This window comes from Pteropus medius, unplaced genomic scaffold (genome assembly GCF_902729225.1).
Source record: "Pteropus medius unplaced genomic scaffold, Ma_sr-lr_union100, whole genome shotgun sequence".
Classification (NCBI taxonomy): Eukaryota; Metazoa; Chordata; class Mammalia; order Chiroptera; family Pteropodidae; genus Pteropus; species Pteropus medius.
In genome coordinates this window covers 3,514,587-3,525,445 of record NW_024342467.1, presented here as the reverse complement: position 1 = coordinate 3,525,445, position 10,859 = coordinate 3,514,587, and positions in this window count along the sequence as shown.

Here is a 10,859-nt window from a genome sequence, read left to right as displayed (position 1 = left end):
TAACCAATTGCATATTATGTTTCTTTCATTTCGGGGAACCCAAATATGTCATTGTGATATTTACTTCTACAACTTCCTAAGAGATCAGAATTTTGCACTGAATCTCATAGGTAATCAGTTTCAAATCCAAGTTTAGAACCTTGAATTTAGATACAGAGATGCTCTGCAAAGTTGGCTCTTAGGAACTAATCAAACTACTGAAGGATATTTAGTGCCAGAAACATTAGTCACTACTTACTAGTTAAGTTCTGTGAGTGGGATCACAATTTAGTGAAAATGTTCTGTTTTGCTCTGCCATTTGCTTCAAAAATACATACTTCTGGGGATATCTTAACTAATCTTTCTGTCTGTATACTTTTCTACAAGTTCTCCAGTTAAGGGAATTGATTTCATGAAATATCACTATATTGGTTTCTATTTCAAGTTTTTCTGTCTGAACTCTTAATAATATCAAAATGAAAGATGGACTGCAAACTCTCTTACTAGCATTGAATGGCACACAGTTCTGAAATTTAAAATTTTCAGTATTTGGACTGAATTTTCCGCATTGATTATTGTTTGAAGAGGCAAAGCCTTATTCCCTACTGGTCTCTATACTCCAAGTAACCATCCCAATCATTTACCTTTCATGGAGCAATAAAAGAGGATGTCAAATCAGCTAGACTCCTCTCTGCTCTCTCTCTAGTAATTTTAATACCATTGTTTCCATGACTATGTGCTTGATTTCCTTCAGCCTTGAGCCATTGATCATACAGATGCTAGACTGTATTGTGTCATTACAGTGGAAATATTGTTTGGACAGATTCCTGAACTATGTATTTCAGCTTATGGGACTGCAAAGTAAAAATGTAGGACTTATGTGGATCGCAGTCTTAAAATATTTGTAGATCATGTAAGCAAGACCAAAAAAGATATTACTGATGTGCCCCAAAGTGGATGATGTTTACAAAACACTCATTTTTTTTTAACTCTTACTATTATCTTAGATATCCTTATTAGTAGGTTATACAATTACTTACAAAAAGGGATTGGAAAATATCTATATATTATAACTCATTATTGATTATTGTATTAATGCTGTTATAATGGAGTGTAGTATCCATTAAACAGTAGGATTATAGTCAAAAACCCATATAGATTTGTACAACTCAAAGGAAAAAACTTCTTAATTATGTAAGTCCATCTCAAAATGGCTTCCATGTTTGTTTGATCTCAGACCACTACTGTGTAACAAAGCTCTATAACAAGTATTTGAACATCCATATCTTTCAGATAATTATCTTTCAGATAATGGTTGACATTCATCTCCACTGAATTAATGGAGAGCTATCTTGTCCAGATGTCACTGTCAGACTTGGGAAATTAGTAGGTTGAGAAGATGGCACTCACAACTAGGATCCCTTGAACTAAAACTTGGAGCTACCAAGCCAGCAAGACCTGCTAGATCATCTTATTACACTACATTTTTAGATAAGATTGTCCCATGCCTCAACTACCTCTCTGAAGATTTTAATAAAGCATTTTAAAATAAACAAAAACATATTTTAATTACTGTCTTTTCTATTTAGGAGTCCTCACTCATTTTCACCGTAAGAAGTTTCTGCAGTGGAGCTGGACTAAGGTGAGCTCTGTCCAGTGGAATTTTGGTTATAAGATCTGTGTCAATGAAGGTCCAGGAGGCCAATCAACTCTTGTGCTATAACTGAGTTGATCAATTTGGAAAAATTTTATGAAATGATTTGAAACAGTAAACCCTAGAAGATAGCTCCAGATTGAGAAGCTGACATTGTTTCTAAAAGAAGCTATAACACTGCAATGTTATTACAACTATTGAATTTGTCACCAGGCATTTTTATGTACTTTAATGCAATAAAAACAGCCATCTAAAGATTAATAGCATACATTCTCTTAACAGTGTCTGTGGAGTAGGAAATAATTCTATAATTGTTTATATAAAATATTTTTATTTCCTATTAACATATTAATATTGTAAATTTATAAAAGAATAAAATTGTAACAAGCTAAACCACAGAATATCATAAATAAAAAACCATTTTTTTCTGTGTAGATGTTTGTCATTATACAATAAAAAATCTTTGTTAACGAGGCATATATGTCTCTCTTTCATAAACACAATACACACACACACACACACACACACACACACCTCTTATACTGGTTATTGAAATATCCCTTTACCAACAGTACCTTCCATTATTATATATTATTGTATATTCACATAATATAGAAATTTAAAATATTCTGTTTTATAATTTTTTTGATTATAAAAAAAATTTATTTACATGTGCACAAATTTCATATTACAAAGTAAGTTTATTTTCTACTGACAATATTATCAGTTGGGAACATGATAAAAAGAAGAGAACTAGTATGTATTCTCTTTAAAATCCCATTTGGGGATTAAATAAAATTAAACCTATTTTAATGGATACAAGCAATATTGAAATGTATATTATTTTGGAGAAGAATATTTATTTACAAAGACTCTGTGTAATTGTCTCATTCATAAAATGAAAGAATGGCATTTCATAATATATTACTTCCTGACATTAAAGGTTTTATGTAAAGCCTTAGCCTTTGGACTCTTCCAGTTATCATCTTCCAACACATCGTACCAGTTGACATTTAAAGTCCCTATAAGCTCATGTGGCATTTTAGCCCTGACTGTCATTACTCTGTTGCCTTACAACAGATTTTCCTCAGGAATGAAACCCAGTGACCCAACTAACACCACCAAAAGAGTATGAACTCATTAATTCCAAATGATCTAGTAAACCAAATCAGTAATCCTTTAAAATATTTTGCTTCCCAGAAATCTTTTGTTTCTAATGATTTAGCTTTAATGGAAGATTATCCAGAATCATTTTCAATAGAGCCGTTTCAAAGAAATTCAGTCTAATTAAAGCTGTTTAAAACAATGTTTTCTCTCTCCCCTCTTGGGAAAGTTTCTTAAAATTTTTAAGTTATTTTTCTCCTTGTGATTCTTAATGAAATAAACATTAAGAATGAACTTATGATTTAATATCACCTTCATAAATTCCCCCTTCTTCATGTTATTTTGTTATTATTTATCTACTTCCATGTTTTTCTGAAGTTTTTGTACTTGAATCTTTTTGCCATCTTTACCCCAATCTCAATTGTGTCCCAGTTGTTGCATTCAGTGCTGCCTTTCTATTCCTCTCCCCACTCCATGTACTCATTTTGTTTTGTCTCCCATATCTCTAAAATATGTGTTTTAAAATCCTACACTCTTTTAGATCCTCAAACATATTCTTGTCTGCAATTATTAGATTCCAGTTATTCACATTCAAGTTTTGCTCACCCATCATCATCTCAATTTAACCATCTCAAAATCTTTATTTTAAAGCAGTGTGGAAGTGGTAGATAATAAAAATAATGATAATTAATATATATTGAGCTCTTAGTGTGTGTTAATATCTCTAATAAGTGCCTTGCATTCTTTTTTTTTTTATGATAGATGAATGACAAAAGAAGATTGACATAGGTACCTTGGGCTTGAATAGACAGATAAATCTAAAGATATATAGATCTATAGAATTTTCTGTTTGTTTTTTTTTTATTAATACGTTCTTGAATCAATCATTCCTCATCCGTTTATTTTTCATTGTTACTCCATAAACTTGGACCAACTTTCCTGAAACGCAAATTATCTTTCTCTTCCAACTCTTAAATTAGAGTTACTATATGCTTATGATTATAACAGAACTTCTCAGCAAAATGTGAGTCTTTAAATACTTGCCTTTTGCCAAGTATTTTTTTAAAAATGTACTCCAACCTTCTATGTGTCTAAACAAACACACTCCCAAATCCCACATCCTAGGCCAGGAAAAAGTACTCTGAGACCCTGTGCCTACATCTCCTTGTAGCCTCTGTGACGCAGGAACGATGGTGATTGGAGGAGAACTATTAACAACTGGGGGTGGGGACAGATCATTTTTTTTCTAGTGAAAATAGAAGTAGGTTCTCTAATATGAGCCATGCTGTATCAAACCAATTCTTACTTTCTTAACTCAATGTCTATACACTATGTGAAAGTATATCACTGATACACTCTTTTAATTCAAACAGTACGAGGTAGTTGACTGAGTTACTAACTCCCAATGCCCACTTCACTTTGCTGGCCATTGTCCTATACAAGCAAATCACATCTTCCAAGAGCAAATGGGAAAAATAAGCTGCTAACCTAATAATTTAAAGAAGTGTTTTCAATTACTCTATTTCTCCAATTCCTTCTCCTCTATTTAAGGGTAAAAGTTACATTTTTCCAGATCTTTTTCTCCCCAAAGTAATAAAGATTAAAAAAAATGATATTTAAAATTAATATTTAAAGTTAAATATGGCAAAAATAAGATTTTGCAGAGTTGGTGTACTAAAAACTAATTTTTAAAACCAACTTCATTTAACAACAAACATTCTAGCATAATCAATACTCTATGCAAAGATATAGTGCATTTTTCTTGATTTAGAGCAGTGATTCTTAACTATGGTTGCTTTGCTCCCTAGGGGCATTTGGCAATGTCTGGAGACATCTTTGGTTGTCCCACAGGGGGTTGGGGAGGGGGCTTCTAGTAGAGTACAAGGGGCCAGGAATGCTACTAATTGTCCCTCAATGCACAACATAGTCGTTCATCACAAGGAATTGTCTGGTACAAATGCCAGTAATGCCAAAGTTAGAAATCCTGCTATAAGAGGAAGTCATGGTAAACATTTAATTTTGTTTTCATATTAGAATGTTTAAAGAAATAAGTGAATCCAGTGAATAGTTCAATACAAGAAGATGGGAATATTTCTCCTTTTGTCTTGAAAAAAAGGGGGGAAATGTAACTTCCCCCTTACATTTTTATAGGAGGATGAAAAAGACATTATTATATGCACATCATATTTATCTAATTAAATATCCATAATAGTCCAATGAGAAAGGGAGGTACACAAAGTGGTGGTAAAGAGCATGAGTTTTGTTGGCAGCATTATAGATTCATATTTCAGCTTTCACACTTTCTACATGTATAATATTTGGCAATTTACTCAACCTTTGCGAATCTCTGTTCTTTATCTACGATATAGGGGTAAGAGAATATTTCATAATGTTGTTGTGAGGATAAAATTAGTTAATATAGGTGTGTGAGGTATAAAAAGTACCTTAAATGTTTGCTTTTATTCGTATGATTATTCTTTCATGATTATCATTATTTCTATCATCATTTCATAAATGGAAGTTCTGTCATGTCAAATTATTAGCCTGATTGTGAAATCGTGTTTTTCTCCTAAGTAATTCAGACTTTATTTAGAAATTGAAAATTTAGTCTTTAAGACTCATACGTTTGTTTTGAATACACTTGAGGATATTTACCAAATAATTTGACATCTTAACAAAGTTTAACATAATAATGCCTGTGATAAACAAATGTGAGATTTAGCCCATTATAGTTAGCACACTCTCCTCAAAGCTGTTTGATAATAAGCTGGTTCACTTAGTTTATTGTTAGCTTTTCCTCCCTCCCTCTCTTCAACTTCCCTCTACCCTCCCCGCAACTTCCACCCTCATCCCTCAGTCTCCTCCCCAACTTTTCAACTACTCTAGGAGGAAAAAAGAAAAGAAAACACTACTAAATGATTGGTCTCATATTACTATTAATTAGGGATCAACTAGTTCAACAATTAACAGAGCAATTAAGACCACTCACATATATCTAACTTATCTTTAGTACTATGTGAATGGTTTCCCGTGTTTGCCACTTTCACAGTCTGCTTCAGAAACAACCATAAGATTATAATTTATCTAATACTTAGCTTTCATTTTCCAATTCAAACAAGTCACCACCTCCTTTACCAGACACTAACTTCGCCATCCAGGTATTCCCTTAGAGGCTGCACCCCAGTTCTCACTGTTTTGGTTACAACTCCTGAATTTAGTTCAAGTTTATAATTTTGGCATTTCCTTATTATGATCTTATTGCCACTTTTTCTCTGACTCTCATGATCATTCAATAATTGAAAAACCAACCAAGTAAATGAACCACTACAAAGCAAAATCCCCAGGTCCTCATACAATTATGTAGATGCTTTTTTCTTTAAATTATAATTAAGATAATTTCGTTAGCCTAGATTACAAATTTTCACTCATATTAACATTTACAATTTTTCCATTTTAAAAAAATAATAGAATAGCTCTGTCCTAGCTACAAAAATTAAAAAAATAATAATAAAAAATAAGGTTCTTTTTAAATTAATTTTTTCTATTATTTTCTATTTTTCCCAATTCAGCACTTCATAATATGCATTTCATTCTTTTACAACTCTTTCAGGTTTATAAGAAAATCAAATTCCTCTTCACCGCTGCCCCAATATCGTTCTTATTAGCAGCAAACATGACAAACAGCAGTAAGAACTTTCATCTAAATAAGTGGGGGTGAGGGTGGGATGAGGGGAGTAAAAAAGGAATGAGAAAGGAGTTTATTCACAATAAAAAGTAGGAGCATTTCAGGGAGTACTTTTTTCACATTATATACCCTATAAACACTCTGGCAAATTATCACAAACTTAATGAGCAAAAACAATCCAAATGTGTCAACTTACAGTTCTGGAGGTCAGAAGTCCCAAATGGGTCTTGCTGAGCTCAAATCAGGATGCGGTCAGCTGATGCTGCTCTGTGGAGGTGCTGGGGGGCAAAGTCTGTTTTCTTGCCTTTTCCGCTTCTAGAGGCCGCCTGCATTCTTTGGCTCATCGTCCCTCTATCCACTTTCAAAGCCAGTACTGCAACTCAAGACATCCTCTTACGACCTCACTCTGATTCTCTTGCTGCCCGGTTTGGTCTTAGAAAGACTCGTGATTCCATTGGGCCCACCTGGAGAATCCAGCACATGCTCCGTATCTCAATGTCAGCTGATTGGCAACTTTAATTCCATCTACATACAGCCTTATTCCCTTTTGCCTTGTCACACAACATACTCACAGGTTCTGGGAACTTGGACGTGCACATCTTGGAGGCAGGGATTATTCCGCCTACCATAGAACTTGTTTGTCTTGGGGTTTCTTTTTGTCGCTTTTAAATCATATAAATTAAAAAATAAAACGATAAAATCCTTTTCTTCTCTCAATCTCTCTTAAAATCCCAGCTAGCTCGCTATTTTTCTAGGCTAGCCCCCAAAATGCATACCACTGCGCGCATGTGTGTTGCTCATTCTCTTAGAACAAAAATTATAAGAAACTTTACGAACTAATTAGTCAGCTTTTTATGAATTGTTAAAACACAAAAATAAATAAATAAGTTCCAAATAAATGCTTAATAAAACCAAACTGGCTTTAGCATTTAACTAATTTTTGTTCTCATAAGCTTTTAATAAAAATAATATAGAGTAGAATAATTATAATTGCAAATAAGTAAAAAAATTATAAAATTTAAAGCATTCCTAACCCCACTACAATGGAAAAAAGTTCTCTCTTTTATATACATTCATCCAGACCATATTACCATGAAAATGTTTTGTCAATAATTAACTATTTAAAATTATGATGATTAAATATTTCGTGATGGAGCTATACTATAATTTATAGTGCACATTCTATGAATTTTTGAGCTACTTTCAAAAGATGTGGTAAATATCCCTGTATGAATATCTCTATGTTCTTTAACTTTAAGATAAATTGCGAGGAGTAGAATTACTAAGTCAAAGATTATGCTCATTTTTTTAGTTGTCATCATTTATGCATATTACGTGTTAGTTTCTAAATGAAGTATATTCATAAACTTCTTAGTCTGAAAGTAAAATATAATTTTGTTCCATAATATAAAATATTGCTTTTTTTTCTAATTTTGTGATTTCAAGAAATATTTTAATGCAAGTGGAAGCATTATAAGCATGATTATAAGTACTTAATAAAGAATGCAGCATATAGCGAGTAGTCAGTAAATGTTTTCTGAGTAAATAGATGAATGACCATGTTTGCTTTGAATTAGGGCTGCAAAATGTAATCAGCTTAGATGACACGAGCAATCTCACATGCACACACTGTGCAGCACCAACATATCCACACATATACTTAATGTTTTTTGTTTTTAAAATGACAGATTATATTGTTTTGGAGCAGTGACTCTCAGCCTTGGTAGCACATTATAATTGTCTGGAATGTTTAGGAAATACTGCAGACTAGGCACTGGTTTTTAACACCTCCTGGGTGATTCTACTGTGCAACAATTTTATATTCTATTGCTCAGGTTTTGTACCAGACTGGACCATAAAATTAGAATCTCCAGAGGTAGGACATGGGCAGCAGCATTTTCCAAAGGTCCCCAGGTTAATACCATGTGCAGACCAGATTGAGAACCACTGAAAGAGTCCTCAGGACCAATTCTCCAACCCGTTTGTTTTATAAATGAGTGTAATTGAGACCTGCATGCTCAATAGTCTTCCCCCAAAGTTACATGGCTGATTAGATCTTATGTTAGAGATCAGGTCACATTCAGCACAGGGATTCAAAGTATGGAAGAAACCATTTTTAAAAAGAAAAAAGTGCAGATCAAAACCACAAGATACCACCTCATACCTGTTAGAATGGCTATTATCAATAAGAGAAGAAATAACAAGGGTTGGTGAGGATGTGGAGAAAAGGGAACCCTCATACGCTGCAGATGGGAATGTATATGGGTGCAGCCACTACGGAAAACTGTATGGAAGTTCCCTCAAAATTAAGAATAGTGCTACCATATGACCCAGTGATCCCTCTTCTATCTACCTCCCCTAAATTTGAAAATATTTATTCATAAAGTATTCATTGAAGCATTATTTTCAATAGCCAAGATATGAAAACAAACTGAGTATCCTTCAGTGGATGATTGAATAAAGAATATGTGGTACATATGGACAATAGAATACTATTGAGCCATTAAAAAGATGAAATCGTTTCATTTGCAACAACATGGATAAGTCTTGAGAGTATCATGCTAAGCGAAATAAGACAGACGGAAAGGGATAAGAACCATATGATTACACTTATCATATCCCACACTTTTGTGAGATATAAAACAAAAACCAACAAATGAACAAACAAACCAACAAAGATACAGACAACAGAATGGTGGTTACAAGAAGGGAAGGGAGCAGGGAGAGTATGAAGACAGTAAACGGGGTCAAATACATGGTGACAGAAGGAGACTGAACTTCGGGTGATGAGCACATGATAGAATATACAGATGTAGTATTATAAAGTCGCATACCTGAAATTTATATAACATTAGCCAATGCTATACTAATAAATTTAATTTTCAAAAACTCCTGGGGAAAAAAATTAAAGAGAAAGACATTTTTCAGACTACCAAAAATAGATGAGAATATGGCATCAGTTAGAATCTTCCAGAACTAGCCAATTATGCATCTTATCTATTTATTGCTTCTACACCTTCTGGTCAGATTATTTACTGAGTCATCTAGGCTCATCTTGTACTTTCAGTGATTCTGAAAGGGCTTTAAAACTAAATTTGGGGAGAGTGTTGGGACTCGAGAATTACAGCCCCGAGGGATCGTATGTCCTGGTAACTGGTCCATTAATGTATTCATGGCTGGAGTTTAACAGAATGAAAACAATAGGAAAAGAGAAGATATATCTTTAGAGGACTGACTGTTCTGTGCTGGGTTTCCTGTGTGGAAAATCAAACGACTCGTTAGTAATTGTTTGTGTGCAAAAGTCTTTGGCAGTGATGCCAACAAAAGCACTGGACAGTGTGTTTGCTTGAAGCAAAACACATCAAATTATGTATTCAGCAAATCTTTATTATCAGAACCTTGGTCATGTGAATTATTTGCTTTTTAGTTAGGCTTCAGGAGGCCCTTCCTGTGAACAAAACGTCTGGCCTATTAAATACAGAGCTGCCAAGACAGAGCCACAGGTGGCCATGACTTGGCAAGTGATAAAACACCAGCCACACTCAGGACAATAAAAAATGAACAGGATTTTCCATCTGGTTTTCAATATGTATATACAGCACAGAGAGTTTCTTGGGGAAAACTGAGTTTTATGATTGAACATAACGCCCAATCTATATCCCTACGTTACCAGGCCTATACTTAAGTTTGGGACTTTTTTATTCAAAGTGACTGATTTAAAAGCCTGTATAAAGACAGTATTTTAGTTGAATAATAAGTATCTGTATTCTTTTACTTTTTCCCCATTTCTTCCTATATTTTTAAGGATTCATCATTAATATTTACATTCTCTGTAACCTTAGAGAAAAGGCATATAGAATGTATGCAGTGAGATTTTGCAAGCCCATAGTCAAACTTCATTCTTAGCTGTAATTCAAAGACAAGGGGATGTTCACAAGATGCCATTCACCTAACTACACAGACCTTCATACCTATTCTTTCTTGACAGTATGTTCATTTTATTTTTCATCTGTCTGACCCATCCCAAGCTCCTGAGACACTCATTTTAACCCAAACCTTATTACAGCTACCACTTTTCAATTTCACCCTACAATATCTTCTGTATATGATCCTATCTCAACACTATATATTTCCTCTCTTGTCAATCCTCCAAATGAATGTACATATGATAAAGCAAACCCTTGTGCCTATGTCTAGATGTCTCTTTGCTCCTGCTACTCTCTAGGGTTGTAAAGTCCAGCCCCAGAGATGCGGTGACTGAAACCCCAGAAACTGTGACCTACCAGGCTCTGCCACTTTATAGACTAACTAGATGGAATGATTTCAGGGCCCTATTTTCTTCATCCATAAAATAAAAATAATTTTTTTATAGCTTATTGTTCATAGTGGTTAAGATCAAGTTAGCTAATGAAAAGTGAGCCTCTTAAAAAGGAATGA